General features: G+C 32.1%; 1 long non-coding RNA gene across 1 annotated transcript; it reads left to right on the plus strand.

Annotated features, from left to right (window-relative positions):
* The first annotated feature begins 4,584 nt into the window (after positions 1 to 4,584).
* LOC132758651 (uncharacterized) lies at positions 4,585 to 12,060 on the plus strand. The gene is made up of 3 exons (XR_009629610.1): positions 4,585 to 5,433; positions 6,222 to 6,291; positions 12,041 to 12,060. It is a non-coding gene; the product is annotated as an uncharacterized LOC132758651 (long non-coding RNA).
* The last annotated feature ends 2,780 nt before the right edge of the window (positions 12,061 to 14,840 follow it).

Consider the following 14,840-nt stretch of genomic DNA (forward strand, 5'->3'; position numbering starts at 1 on the left):
TTTACAATATCAGCATTGAAAGCCTCAGTGAGGTTGATTTCTGTTGTCAGGAACCAGTTACCTAGGGCAACAGTAACGTTGGACAATAAACCCATGACGTAAGAAATAACAAGTACAATAACATGCGTAGTGCACCATCTTGCAAGAACTTCTAGGCAAGTGTTTAATGACATAAACGACAATATCGGTCTTTGATAGACTGTTACCTCAATTAATAAAATTGTTGTTAGATAAACAATCGCAAAGAACGCCATGGAATCTCTCACAAACCATTTTCCTGGAAACATATTCTGTCCTTGATTTCGGATCTCTATACGACACTTTAAATCTTTAATTGCTGATTTATATTTATTTTTTGTTTCAGTTTCATTTGTTTGATTTTTCTTGGCGATCAGAGACATAAGCTTGTTTCTATCAACTGTTGCATCTATGATCAGCAGTGAGACAACCTCAAAAACAATTATTACAATCAGTAAAAAAATGTCAATCCAGTACGACAATTCTGACATAAAGGCAGGAAATATACTAAGAGTGCTCAAAATTCTGGGAACCAGTGTTGACAGTAATCCAATATATAGCATTGATGGACCATCGTATTTCGATCTATGACTTAATGCTCCGGGCCTTGTGCAAAGATATATCAGTTGCAGTATAATTGAGCAAGTCAATGGTAACCTTACATTGTCTGTCACATCTGACCACACCATCACGTTCTTATCATGACAAATTTCACAGGCTTCATCTTGGTATGTCCAGTAGTCGATGTATTTAATCCAGGCCATTATTATGTCGAATGTAAGAGTAATGTAGGCTTGAAGAAGAACTCCGCTGTTGAAAGCCCAAGATCTGACCAAAAAATGAGCCACTGTAGAATATACAAAGAAATATAAATATTGACATATTTATCATAACTTTCATTATACATGCATGTAGTTAAAAATGCTATCTGCTCCAGTGTGGTGTGATTGGTACACGACTGTGACAAAGTTAACGTAATATTCATGTACATGTATATTTCAAAACTGGTTATAATATCTGTTTATAACAAAAAAACATGTTTTATTCCATTACTTACAGATACATTGTACAGTGATTCTAATTAATAACTTAAAATAGAAACTTGAACCAAACTTGATTTAAAGTGATTATATTCTTCATATTGAGCGAAAAAATAAAATTATAAAGTATAGCATGTGTTTCAAACATAATAATAATTATCGCCATTTAAAAAAGAAAAAAAATCTTGGGCGATTGAAATAGTAATAGACGGTTATAATTCTCAAAAAATATTTTGACCGAGTTTCAATTTTTCCGTACTAAAATACGTAAAAGTACCGAAACAGTGCCACGTGGTCTAATTTGAATAACAGCCTACGAGTGAAAGTTTGGTCGCCCGAGAATTTCAGATCCGCTTAGAAAATAGATCGACGCGATTTCTCAAAAATTTATTTCTAAAATGAACAAAGATGAATTTGTAAAACTATATGCAGAGAAACAATAATAATATTTACATGGGCGATTTTAAGTCGGAGGGGAGGAAGTATGTATCTAACTATTTAATAAATTATAATTTTAGCGCCACTGTTTACAACAAATATTATTGTAGGTATTATTTGCCCCGTACTTCACTTCAGTGTTGTTATATTTTTCTGGTCCTTCGGTATCATTGATGCCAGCACTATTGAGTGTTGAGAATTGAGTACCACTCAAGCCGGTGCTGGGGGGCGTGAGGATGTTGCACGTATTCATTATCCCTCATGTACAGACTTAATCAAACCGAATCTGCAATTCTCTTGTAATTTTGTTGTGATTAATGCTTCCGAGGGGTCACTTTGTTTCCAGATATTTTTATCTTCATTACGACTAATCGTTATACATGTCTCGCAAAAACTTATGTGCAAATTGCCATCTGAAAATGTGCATTGTATACAAAAAATTGTTTACTCTACTCAAAATCATAATTTCAGAAAAAAAATACAGACGCTTGGTGGTCTGATCCTGCCCCCAGCGTGATACTCTCCTGTTAACACTCTATCAAAACTAGTTTAATATTTAAACACAAATGGGACATCTATTACAACGATAAAACTGGTTTTCAAACAATTTTTACATATATGAAAAAATACCGTATACCATCAAGTCTCAATAAAGTAAAGATTGCAGACTCCAAAATGTAAAGTGTCCAACCGATACGCGGCCTGAGCCTAGAATATTATGTTAACGCTCTTGGCCGGGACCAAACACTATAATCTCCTCACGACTAAACTTGTATCGAAATCGTCACAGACGCTTGGGGTTTGGAGCTCAAAACGCCTTTAAAATCCAAATAAAATGCATATTTGTCAATCCCAGGACATGTACTGATCATATATATCAAAAAATCTTAATATATGCCGTTTTGAAAAAAAATCATATTTCAACATCTATAATAATACACAAGATAAAAATGTTCGCCGGAAAAAATCCGCACCCCTACCGTCATAATCACCATGTATTTTAATCCATTTCCAATATTTTCACATAATCCTTTGGTCCATCGACACAGAAGATATAATTCTTCTCGATGATGGTCAATTTTAAACTTCAACGGTAATATAAACAACGCAACAGCCGAAATAAACATCAATATTCTCGCCGTTTTTTTTCAACGACAAAAACTTTCGATAAATTCAATGGACCAGACGGCTATGAACGAAGCTATCCGATTATGTGGTTCCCAAACTTAAAAGCGCTGCGCATTTTGCACACGGCAAAGCTGGGGCCACATAATCGGATAGCTTCGTTCATAGCCGTCTGGTTTGTGTACCAGCTTGACAAGCGTTCCACGCAGAGCCGGGAACTCATCTTGTATTTGTTGGACAGAAAGCAAAATTTTACTTTCGGTTTTAATTAAATGTTGATTTTCATATTAAAATGTGATGTTTAAATGTTTATTCTGATTGCATCTAGAAGATAATTCGACATTCTCTTGATTTACACCGGAAAGTCATGGTAAGGTTTATTCAATAATGACTAATAAGGCTTTATAAGTTTTGGGAATTCATATTTACATTTTGGAGTCGGTAATCTTTACTTTATTGAGACTTGATGCCATGATGGTATACGGTATTTTTGATGGAATACGGAATTTTTTTCATATATGTAAAAAGTGTTGGAACACCAGTTCATCTTAAACTGGTTTTCAAACAATTGTTTACATATACGAAAGTAATACCTCTCAATATTATTGGTATTTTTCATATGTGTAAAATCATATGTCCCCTTAGTGTTTGAATATTAGAGTGTTTAGAGGGACATATCACGTTGGGGGCGGGCAGAGTCTAATCCCCACTGTCTGTGTCTAAAATAGCACAAATAAGGAACAAACCTCCGTATCTTACGATGAATAGAACTATATCAATAATCCAGTAGTTAGAATTTGGAATGAGCAGTAACCACTGGTGTATAATGAACAACAGGGGTAGCCGTAGAAGCACTTCACACCAATATTTTCTCCTTGCAGTGTCATCCATATAATTGTCACATTTATCACCAACATCTAGCGACATTTTCTCTATATATCCGTACAATCTCCGTGTATGACTCTCAACATACTTAAATCCTAATTTGACAGATTCTATAATAAAATTGTATGTTCTTGTCCAGTACAAAATATCGAATGTATCAACCCATGAAGAAATGGCTCTTTAAATATCCATGATCTGCGGTGAATTGGAAAAACCAAAACATTTCACGTTCTATAAATAGAAAACTGACCTATTCTATTACATATAATGTATAAAAAAACATTGTCATTGCTTAAGGTAGAGGGGTATGAATATGTCAGTCTCGATATTTGTAAATATTTCCAATAACTGACTTAATCTTTGCGTAACGGAAATCTTGATTACAAAGTTAGAGTAAAAAGATACTTTTTATGACATAGATATATACGAGATATTAAAGGTAAGCATTCTGCTATATATATAGTATATATATAGTAGAATGCTTACATTTAATATCTCGTAAAATGCAAACTTAAATGTATCGTAGAAATAGAGAATATTAAATGAGTGTAGGTTCAAAACTGAATTTATTTAACGAGTTGTATAAAATAATATAAAGTGGGCCTCTGGTATAACCTTTTCCCTTATATAAGCGTGTGTCGTATAACGTAGAAAGAACTCACGGATGTTACATACTTTTAATATACAAATACAAACACACATGTGAACGAGTTGAATACCAAAACTGAACTCCCCTACTCTGACATTTGAGAATAGTATATATAATATCAACCTGTCCTAAGGACATTTTATAATGTATATCAATACACACGTTTTAGAGTTACATATATAAATCATCTTGACATAAGCTAGTCCGTATGCATCTCCTGCACTATAATACTCATAAATCATGTCATGTTCCATAGTGCACATTAAGAAATAAAAACCCTAATATATGTATATACATGTTGACTTGTCATTCTTTTTGAATATAGCATGTATGACTAATTAGCCTGTGCAACCAGCTATACGACAATACCTCCATTACTTATAAAAAAAAATATTTAAAAAAAAAAGTATTGAACAAATTATTATTTAATATCAAACATTTCAAACTCGTTCTAACAGATTATAAAAATCTAAAATCTAAAATCAACTTGACATCTGTTTTACCCTTAAGGTAATATCCGGTCAGAGATGTCCGGTCAGAGATGTTATCTAACGACTTTTTATTACTTTATCTTTTAAAGAAAAAAATCACCTTAAGTCATATAATCTCTGATTGGTCAATTGTATATCGTGCGTAACCTTTTTGTTTGAATTCATTTTAATAGAAAAATTTGGATAGATACAATGTAGCACAGGTAAGTTTACTTTTGATATTAGTTTTAAAAAGTTTGAATAAGCAAATTAATAATTATTGTTAAATGTTCGATTAATCTTTATGCAAAAAAATACAAAAATAATATGTTAAAGTAACATCTTTATGCAAAAAAATACAAAAATAATATGTTAAAGTAACATAAGGTAAATATTATAGCTTTATAAGTTTTTCAATAAATATTAAATTTCCTTTATTTCATCATAAAAAAATAAAAAAAGTTAATTTCTAGAGATCAAGAAAACATAAAAAACAAACAAATAAGTTAACAATATTCAAAGAACAAATTATTTTAAGAATATTAATTAGAAAAACTTTAAGGTATAAAATTTTAACAGAATTATATGTATGATAAGAGTAGAAAAGATATTTATATACGAAAAAGTTAAAAAAAATATTATAAACAATTGATAATTGATAAAATGTCCAGGTGTTTCATTTCCTGTAAAACGTGTATTGTGCATGCGCATTGAACACTTCCTGTGACACGTATATTTTTTGTAACAGGTACTTGCTGACATCAGTATGGCTTGGTCTTCGTGACGTGTCGGGAATTTCAAATCGTTGGTATGTAGCTTTCTAAAGAATAATTTTAAATTGACACTCATAATTGTTCATAAATGTTTGATGTTCTTGAAGATTCTTTTAAATTAATATATATGTATTTGATATGTGTAAACGTAGACTTTATACACACGTTGATAAAGTTATATTCGAATATTTATTGGCACATCTGTAAAGGCTGTTCTTGTTTCGTCGTTGTAAAAGAATGTCTTGTATTGAACAATACAACAAAGTGATGTTGAAGTTGTCATCAGTATTTCTCTGGGTTTTTGTTTTTAAGTTTATATAACACATAGAAAAACACATTCTATTGATAAACGGAAGTTTTCGGCTTCTCTGGTTGAAGACAGGAACAAAAGTTTATTTGATTCCACAATTTTGTTGTTGTTGTTGTTGTTGTTGTTGTTGTTGTTGACGGCTGTAACAGCATAGTTATGTATTTTAAACATCGTAGACGCTTATTTCATATAATTTTACATCGAAGAAGGGGTTTATGGTTATATCTGCATGGTTTTACATCGAAGAAGGGGTTTATGGTTATATCTGCATGGTTTTACATCGAAGAAGGTGTTTATGGTAATATCTGCATGGTTTTGTTGTACATAGTTTGACATCGTAGAGGCTGACTGTAATATTTCTAGTCAGGCGGTGTTTGACTGTACCGGCGAATTCGCTCGCACCTCTCTGTCTTGACTGGACGACAAGTGATCGTTAGACCAATATGTTGCATTTTCGTCCGTTGTCAGATCGGTTAATAGATATTATATACAATAAACATAATTTTGTTTCAGATATATGAACAACAAGACAACTGTCATAAAATGCATAGGATAAGAATTCCAATGAAAGATGTTCTCTAGTGTAAGTATCTTATTTATGTAATACTTGATATTTAAATTTTTTTTTTTTTTTTTTACTTTTCTAGACCTATTTTGTTAGTTTTAACTAAGCTATTAACTTTAGTTTATTTCGACAATAAGACTTATCCCAATTTAAACTTTATTTAATGATTGTGCGTTGACATTTGAAACATGTATGTATACACATGTTATTCTAATATGAAATAAAGTAAATAATCAATTTGAAACTCATGATTAAGTGCTGTCATTTACTTTGAAATGCATTTAAATTAACCGATCTATTAATTAACATATAGCGAATAACGATCATTTTAAGCAATAATAAAAAAAATCTAAGATATATAGTTCTAATAAAAACAACTTGAAGATTAATGCAAATGAATACAACCACCAAAAATATAAAGATATATGGTTAAATAATGTAATTTTCTGTTTTGTTTTATATTGTTTTCTTTGAACATATATATTTTCTTCTTTCCATAATTACTATTTACAATGCCTGAGATCAATTTACCGAAAATTAGTATAGCATATAACACGGAATATAACGTTCTATAACAATTCAGCTAATCCTTGTAAAATCATTTTAAAACTTGATTTCGACCCTTTATCTTTACTTTGTAACTTTGTGTTTACCTTACCAGATACTTTATATCGAGGTTTTACAATACTTTTCTTTTTACTAGAAATAGAGTTTATAAACATTTCATTTATCCGAATCGTTATCATCAGCCATTGAATCTGACTGAATAGCATTATATGTTGCTTGTGACGGAGGATTGCTATTTACTTGTATGGAATTTGAGTCTGATAATTCTGAATCAGTCTGCGATTGCATTTCTTCTGAATGTGCATTACTTTGAGCATTTTCATTATTTGAAATTTGTTGTTGTTGTCGAAGATGTTTCTGTAATTCGGCTAATGGAATATCATCTTCACTATCAGAATTTGACCTTTCTTTTCTTACATTCTTAGCAACTTGGGGTAATACTGATTCTGGTATTTCTGAAGCATCATCAGTATCGCTATTTTCAGGTGTAACTACAAATGTGGCATTTATTTTTGGTCGGCCAGTATTATCTGCTTTTGGTATTGACCAGTCATTAATATTTGCAAGCCTAATTTGTTCTGCATGGACTTTAACTGTTGAATTGTCAAATTGATTTTTTATTATATAAGTTAATGGTGACCTTTTCTCCATAATTCTATAAAAATGGCTTCCAATTCACATCTAGTTTGCTTCTCTTACGAAAAATTTTTATAAAATACGGGATCGCCTATTTCAAATTTTATATCTTTTGCGGTCTTATCTGCATAGCTAGCTTGTTCTCGTTTTGCTTTTTTAAGGTTTTTATAAACAGATAGAAAAGTATTATGTTGTTCTTGTAATGCAATTTTGTGATACTCTTCGCCATGATAGCGCTGCCTTGGTTGTAGCAACAGGTCGACGGGTAATAATGCCTCACGGTTATATAACAAATAAAATGGACTATGCTTTGAAGTCCTAGAGACATTGAATCTAAGTGCGGCTAGTGTCATGTTAAGATGAATATCCCATTGTTTGAGATTTCCCTGGATTCTTTTAGCTAAGATATCATGTATGACATGGTGAGAACGTTCATTTTTCGCGTTTCCGGCAGCATGATAGGTAGTTGTACGCACGTGATCAATTCTTAACTCTTTAAGTGTTTCTTTAAAAGCATTACTTGTAAATTCTGATCCATTGTCAGTGACAATTTGTAATGGACATGCGTATCTAGGGTAAATTTCTTCTAAAAGTAAATGTATAATTGTATCAGTACTTTTGTCAGCAGTAGGGAAACACTCGGGATAACCACTGTAAAGGTCAATAAAACAAATAATGTAGCGGTTACCACTCATTGTTTTCTCATATGGCCCTATAACGTCGATACTCATGGTCTGAAATGAATACATTGGTACTCTTGTTTCGCCCATAGGTGCTTTTATTTTTGTAAGATTACGTGACTGACAATCAACACATTTAGAAACATATTCATACAATTCTTTGAACATATTTGGCCAAAAATATTTTTGTTTTATTGTTGTAAATAACCTCTGTGTTCCTGGGTGACCATTATTTAAATGATATTGAAGTAATGACAAGGTGTGTTTTAAGTGTTGCGGAACAAACAATCTAAAGATTAGGATTATCATCTACATTAGACAGATAATAAAGAATTTGGTCAATTTCTAAATATTTGTTCTGCACTGATTTAGTTGGCTGTCCGTGACGTAGTAACATTTTCAGTTCAAGAATAGTTTGATCTTTATCTTGCTCTGAGGCCATATTTAATTTTTCGAATTGTTTAATATCTTCTACAATTGGCTCTTGAAATTGGTATTCTTTGTTTGCTATTTCTTTGGCATTAAAGTGCGTAGAATCAAAAAGCATTTACTTCATAGCTTTCATCAGTTTTTCACAGCATGTACATTATCATTATTTGAATTATTACTTGAATTTGAGACTGTTATTTCAAAGGCATTGTCATTTATATCAGGCTCATAAAGTTCAAATATCGGACTTGTTAGCATTTTATCATCAGCTGGAGGTCTAGAAAAGAAATCGGCAATTAAATTTAATTTTCCTGGCAAATATTCAATTTTACAGTTATAGGCAGAAATATTTAAAGCCCAAAGCTGAATTCTTTTGTTTTGCATAGGTGCTTCTAGAAGATATTTTTAAAGGTTTATGGTCTGTAAATATAGTAAACTCTGCATTATGTAAATAAACATCTAATTTTTGTAAACGCATAATGAATACTGAATGCTTCTTTTTCTATGGTACTGTACTTTCTTTGAGATTCACTTAATTTATGAGAGATAAGAAGTATATAGGTTTTTTCAATACCAGATTTGTCACATTTCTGACTTAAACATGCTCCGACCACTAAATCTGAGGAGTCCGTGTATAGAATATAAGGCTTATTTGGGGTCTGGGAATGCTAAAAGTGGAATACGTGTTAACATTTTCTTTAATTGTTCAAAACTTTCTTGACATTCTTTTGTCCATTTAAACAAAACACGTTTTCTTGTAAGATTGATTAGAGGTTCAACAATTTTAGAATATTTAGGGCAAAATCTTCTATAAAAACCAGCAGCACCAAGTAAAGATCTGACATCTTTAACACATTTTGGTACCGGAAGTGACCTAATAGCTTTTACTTTTTCTGGGTCTGGTTTTATACCTTCCTGATCAATTATAAAACCAAGGTACTTTGTTTGTTGCTGAATAAAACTGCACTTTTTCAGTTTAAGTTTTAATTTATGCTCTTTAAGCTTTGAAAATACTGTCTGTATATGTGATAAATGTTCATTTAATGACTTCGAAAATTAGAATGTCGTCAAGATAACTGACAGCAAATGCCTCTAAACCTTGTAAGACATGTGACATGAGTTCTTGGAAAACTCCAGGGGCAGAAACTAGGCCAAAAGGTGTTCGGTTGAAACTCAAACAAGCCTCGGAATGTCGTAAAAAGCCGTTTTTCCTTGTCTGATTCATGCACGGGTATTTGCCAAAACCCTGATCGCATGTCTAGTGTTTGTAAAATATTTTGAAGACCCTAGTAGTGTTAAAATATCATCAATTAATGGGAGAGGATATGATGTTGGCTTTGTAATTTTATTCAATTGTCTAAAATCAACACAAAACCGTTTACTGCCGTCACGTTTCCCGACAATAACAACAGGAAATGAATAAGGACTGTGACTTCTTCTTATAATATTAGCATCTAACATCTCATCTATTGCGTCACTCATAAATTTTCTATTGTTTAAAGGTGTGCGATATGGGCGTAATTTGATTTGGAGGATGATTACCTGTTGGTATTTTCATGGTCACAGTATCTGTCTGTGATAATTCAGAATCTTTTATTTGCGAAAAATATTTCTATTTTTCCTTAATAAGTCTCTAACAATATTAAAATGCTCTGAAGGTGTATGAATAATTCATGTTCGAAATCGTTGTTAAGAGGGGGAAGTTGTTTGAAGAGCCTCTGTGACCGAGTTAATGCTCTCAACTTCTGAAACTTTAGCAACTACTGAATCTCGTTTCAATCTTATAGTTTTATGAGTATTATTGACAATCATAATAGGAAATCTTCTATCAGCCGAAAGTTTCATAACAGAATTTGTTATCATAAGACCTGGTTCAGAAGCAATCATTCCAGTTTCTATACTTTTTAATTCATATAATTTATCATTTTCCAATCCTGGATTTTGTTTTAACTTAGCAGTGCACACATTAACTGTTTGAGGTTTCAGAATAACATCCTGTTTTAATCTAACAATTGATGCAATATGAATATCTTCTCGAGGGGTACATATGTATTATTAACTCTTAAGCAGCCTAAATCAAAATATAATCTAACGCCATTTTGTGTTAACCAATCACGGCCTAAAATAATATTTCTATTCATTTTAGAAACAACATAGAATTTTTGAGTTGTTTCTGTTTTCCCTATTTTGAAAATTTAGATTTATATAACCATCTATATGTAAATAATTTCCGTCAACTGAACATAAATTTATTTTTCTGTTTTATAAGTTGAGGGGGATTCTTCAATTTTCTATATATTCTGCGATGCAGAAGAGACAAACTTCAGCACCTGAATCTACTAACGATCTGTATTTATAGTTTTCTATTTTAATCAAACACGAATTAGGGCTTCCAGCTAATGCTATACTAAATTTTGGTATTTTATCGTTCCTGTCAATGACCCCTTTGTGACAGGAACTTGCTAGTTTTCCTGAAATTTATTTTGTTTCTGTCGTAAAAATTTTGTTTACGACATTCACGCATAATATGACCAAAATTATTACATTTCCAGCACTTAATCTTTGATTTCAAACTATTATTGCTATTATTTTTTCCTAAATCGTGAAAAATTTTGTCGGTGAAATACAGAATATATTTCATTTTTCCTAAATCTACAATTTACGCACATGGTGACCTGGTCTCTTACAGTACACGCAAAAATTTCTTGTATAATATTTATTAGAATTATTTGCTCTGTAATTATTGTATTTTGCGTGATTTTGAGCATTAGAAAATTTTACTCTTGCAGAAAATCTAGCTCTGAAATTCTGTTCATTCATTGCGCAAGTAATTGCTTCTTGTAAAGTTTTTGGCTTTTCTCTCATAAGTTTAAGTTTTAAATAATTATGCGCTAAATTATCCGTAAACAATTCTACTAACTGAAGTTCAATTAAACTATTATCTCCTAGTTTATAATTTTCATAAGCGGTTTCAGCACAATTAATAAATTTTTTCCCCAAAAATTTGAACACTTTCTCCCAAAATCTTGTTTTAAATTTTCTCAAAAGATAAAATTCATGATGTAAATCTTTAATTTCCCCAAATCTAGTACTTATTTCTTCTTTTAATTGTTCCCCACGAATTACGAGGATTATCACGCAAATATCTACATATAAAATCGCTTACAGTCCATTTACTTGATTGAAATGCGACTAACTTTATTTTATTATCATCCAAACCTTTTAAAACAGCATATTTTTCTATAGATTTTATCCAGTCATTAAAATATTTAGAATTTCCATCAAAATTTTGTTACTATTTCTGATAAACCCTGTGTACCTATGACAGTTTGAAATATTTTCTAATTTATCTGACAAATGTTCAAAAATTGTAGCTATATCTTGATCTGACATCTTCAAAATTAGCAAATTACAGGTAATATAAACGATCACTCACCTTTAATTTTCTGTTACAGGTACTTCGTTGTGTCCCGCTGTCAAAAATCGTTCGCTTCGACATCGCTGGTCTTAGGCGCCAAATCAACCGTTGTCGTATAACGTAGAAAGAAACTCACGGATGTTACATACTTTTAATATACAAATACAAACACACATGTGAACGAGTTGAATACCAAAACTGAACTCCCCTACTCTGACATTTGAGAATAGTATATATAATATCAACCTGTCCTAAGGACATTTTATAATGTATATCAATACACACGTTTTAGAGTTACATATATAAATCATCTTGACATAAGCTAGTCCGTATGCATCTCCTGCACTATAATACTCATAAATCATGTCATGTTCCATAGTGCACATTAAGAAATAAAAACCCTAATATATGTATATACATGTTGACTTGTCATTCTTTTTGAATATAGCATGTATGACTAATTAGCCTGTGCAACCAGCTATACGACACGTGTTTCGACGGCTTTTTGCCCCCCCCCTTTTTGAGGCCTCAAACAGTGAAAAAATACCCTATTTAGGCCCCAAACACTGTCTTTTGTTTGAGATATGTTGTTAAAAAAAGTGACCATTTTTTCGGCGCCGTCCCCCATCCAAATATTACATCAGGGGGTTGCCAGAAGGGGGATGTGCCCCCTTCTGTTTGGGGGGTTTGAAGGGGGGGCGGAGTCCCCCTCATCGCCAAGAAAATGTTGGACTTGTGAGAGGCTTTAAATGACCCCAGGTCGATCATAAGGTAACGTGTAACCAACGCTGAATATGCCTTTGACTCTATCTCAATCCCTTGAGAAGTTGCAGCACTTTGAAATAAATTTTGATGGAAAAATTCGAGGCAAAAAAGGGATTTTTGGCAATTTTGAGATGTCCCCTCGTTGCCATGGTAACAAGAAATTTAAGACTGAGCATGTCGTTACAAAGGCAATGGTCCAGTCAACATTTGTGCCAAGTTTGATTAGTATTGAAGCATTTTTCATAGTTTCATAGCAGTTTGAACTTGTAACAGGAGGCTTTTCAGTGAAAATGGCCATTTTTCACAATATGCTCATGGGGGAAAGCAAATGACGTCACGTTTAAATATATTCACGGTCGTACAATACAGTTTTAACGGAAACGGAAAAGCGGCACGGGTATCTGATAAGATGCTTTATCACATAAACCGCGATATTACACTGGTCGTGACCTCATTTGCGCTATATACATAAAAAACGCCCTAATGTTAACGTTACACAATTAGAGGCACGTCAATGAAAAATGACTCTTTTTAAAAGTTTGCCGTTCTCATTTTAGATATGTGATAAAAAGAATATTTCATTCGTGTAGATTAATTACTTAATTTCTTGAACTCGTTGAATAAAACAATTCTTTGCGCGTCAATGAAAGAGCGATTATTTTTCACCGAGGTTCGCATAATATTATTTTATTCAACTCGTTCAATAAATTTAGTAATGAACCCACACTCATTCAATATTCTCTCATTAACAGGAGGTTTGTATGGGATGATGCATTTATCCTGATTTAAAAAGAAATCATATATTAGATTTAATCTAGCTAATATTCTAGTTGATTTTAATTCTTATTCTATGAATTGAAAGATTTATAAGTAACTTTGTCATTGCTTGTTTCAGTTTCAGTTTAAAGAAATGCATTACGTATCTAAAATCTGTAAAATCTGCAGATATAATAGGTATTAATATTGTTAATATGTAAAGCATCTCTGGTATCGAAAAAAACGAATTTGAGTTGTAGAGCACTGTCACGTTCTATTGTGGTCTTTTTAATATAAAAGTGGAAAATTGAAAATATTGCAGGCTCAGTTTGACTGAGCCTGTTCATGAACTGTAGCATAAACACCTACAAGCTACTGTCAACAGGGTGAGACTAAAAAAAGGATTGGAGCACCACACTAAATACCGTATTCCGGTATATACCGGGCAAGGCGCTTGAATCATAAAATGCTAAAATCTTGCTTTTTTTACCCAACAGAATAAACTTTTATAGGTCTAATTCATCTTTTCACACCGATTTATGTATGATAATGAATGAAAAATGTAGAAATCGGCGAAAAAACACGATAATTGTCTACTTTGTGATCATGATTTCTGCGAGCGTCTAGAGGTACTGCTCTAATCCTGTATTGAGTTAAATCCCAGTCAACGTCACCTTACGGCCAGCTTGAGCAGTATTCTTTATTTATATATGACATGATGAAACTTGAATTTAGATAAACCCGCAGATGTGTCACATGGGGGTGATCATGGAACTCTCAATGTGACAATATCGTGGTAATTAATGAAAAGATGCTTATGGTCCCCAAGTAAAGGAATGTGTGTGTCCTTTACGAGAACATCATGTTCGAGAATCAGACGGAATAAGTCTTCAATATCGCAGATATACGACAATAAAAACAAATTGAGAAAGTCAGTAACATCATGAACATACCCATAATAAAATGTGTGTACATTAAGAAACATTTTAAAATTGATATACTGAGAATTAATGTGTGGTTGTTTTTGTTATGGATTCTACGCGGAATTTCCGAAAAGAATAGTAATTTCTTTGAAAGGTTACTATAAATAACTAAAGAATGACATGGTGGGTATCCCACAACATAAAACGTAATGGTAAACCATTCATTTAAAACCATTTACTGCTCTATACTTATACATGTACATTATACAATCGATTGTCAACTCAAGTGAGCAAAACTGCGTATACATGTATATTTAACGCACAAAAACACAAGTTTATCTTGCGAAATTATGTTTGAAGTTCATTTTAAATCTTGTAGAGGATCAGAAAATA

The sequence above is a fragment of the Ruditapes philippinarum genome, unplaced genomic scaffold, assembly GCF_026571515.1.
Source record: "Ruditapes philippinarum isolate M1 unplaced genomic scaffold, ASM2657151v2 ctg16970_1_1_1_1, whole genome shotgun sequence".
NCBI classification, from domain to species: Eukaryota; Metazoa; Mollusca; class Bivalvia; order Venerida; family Veneridae; genus Ruditapes; species Ruditapes philippinarum.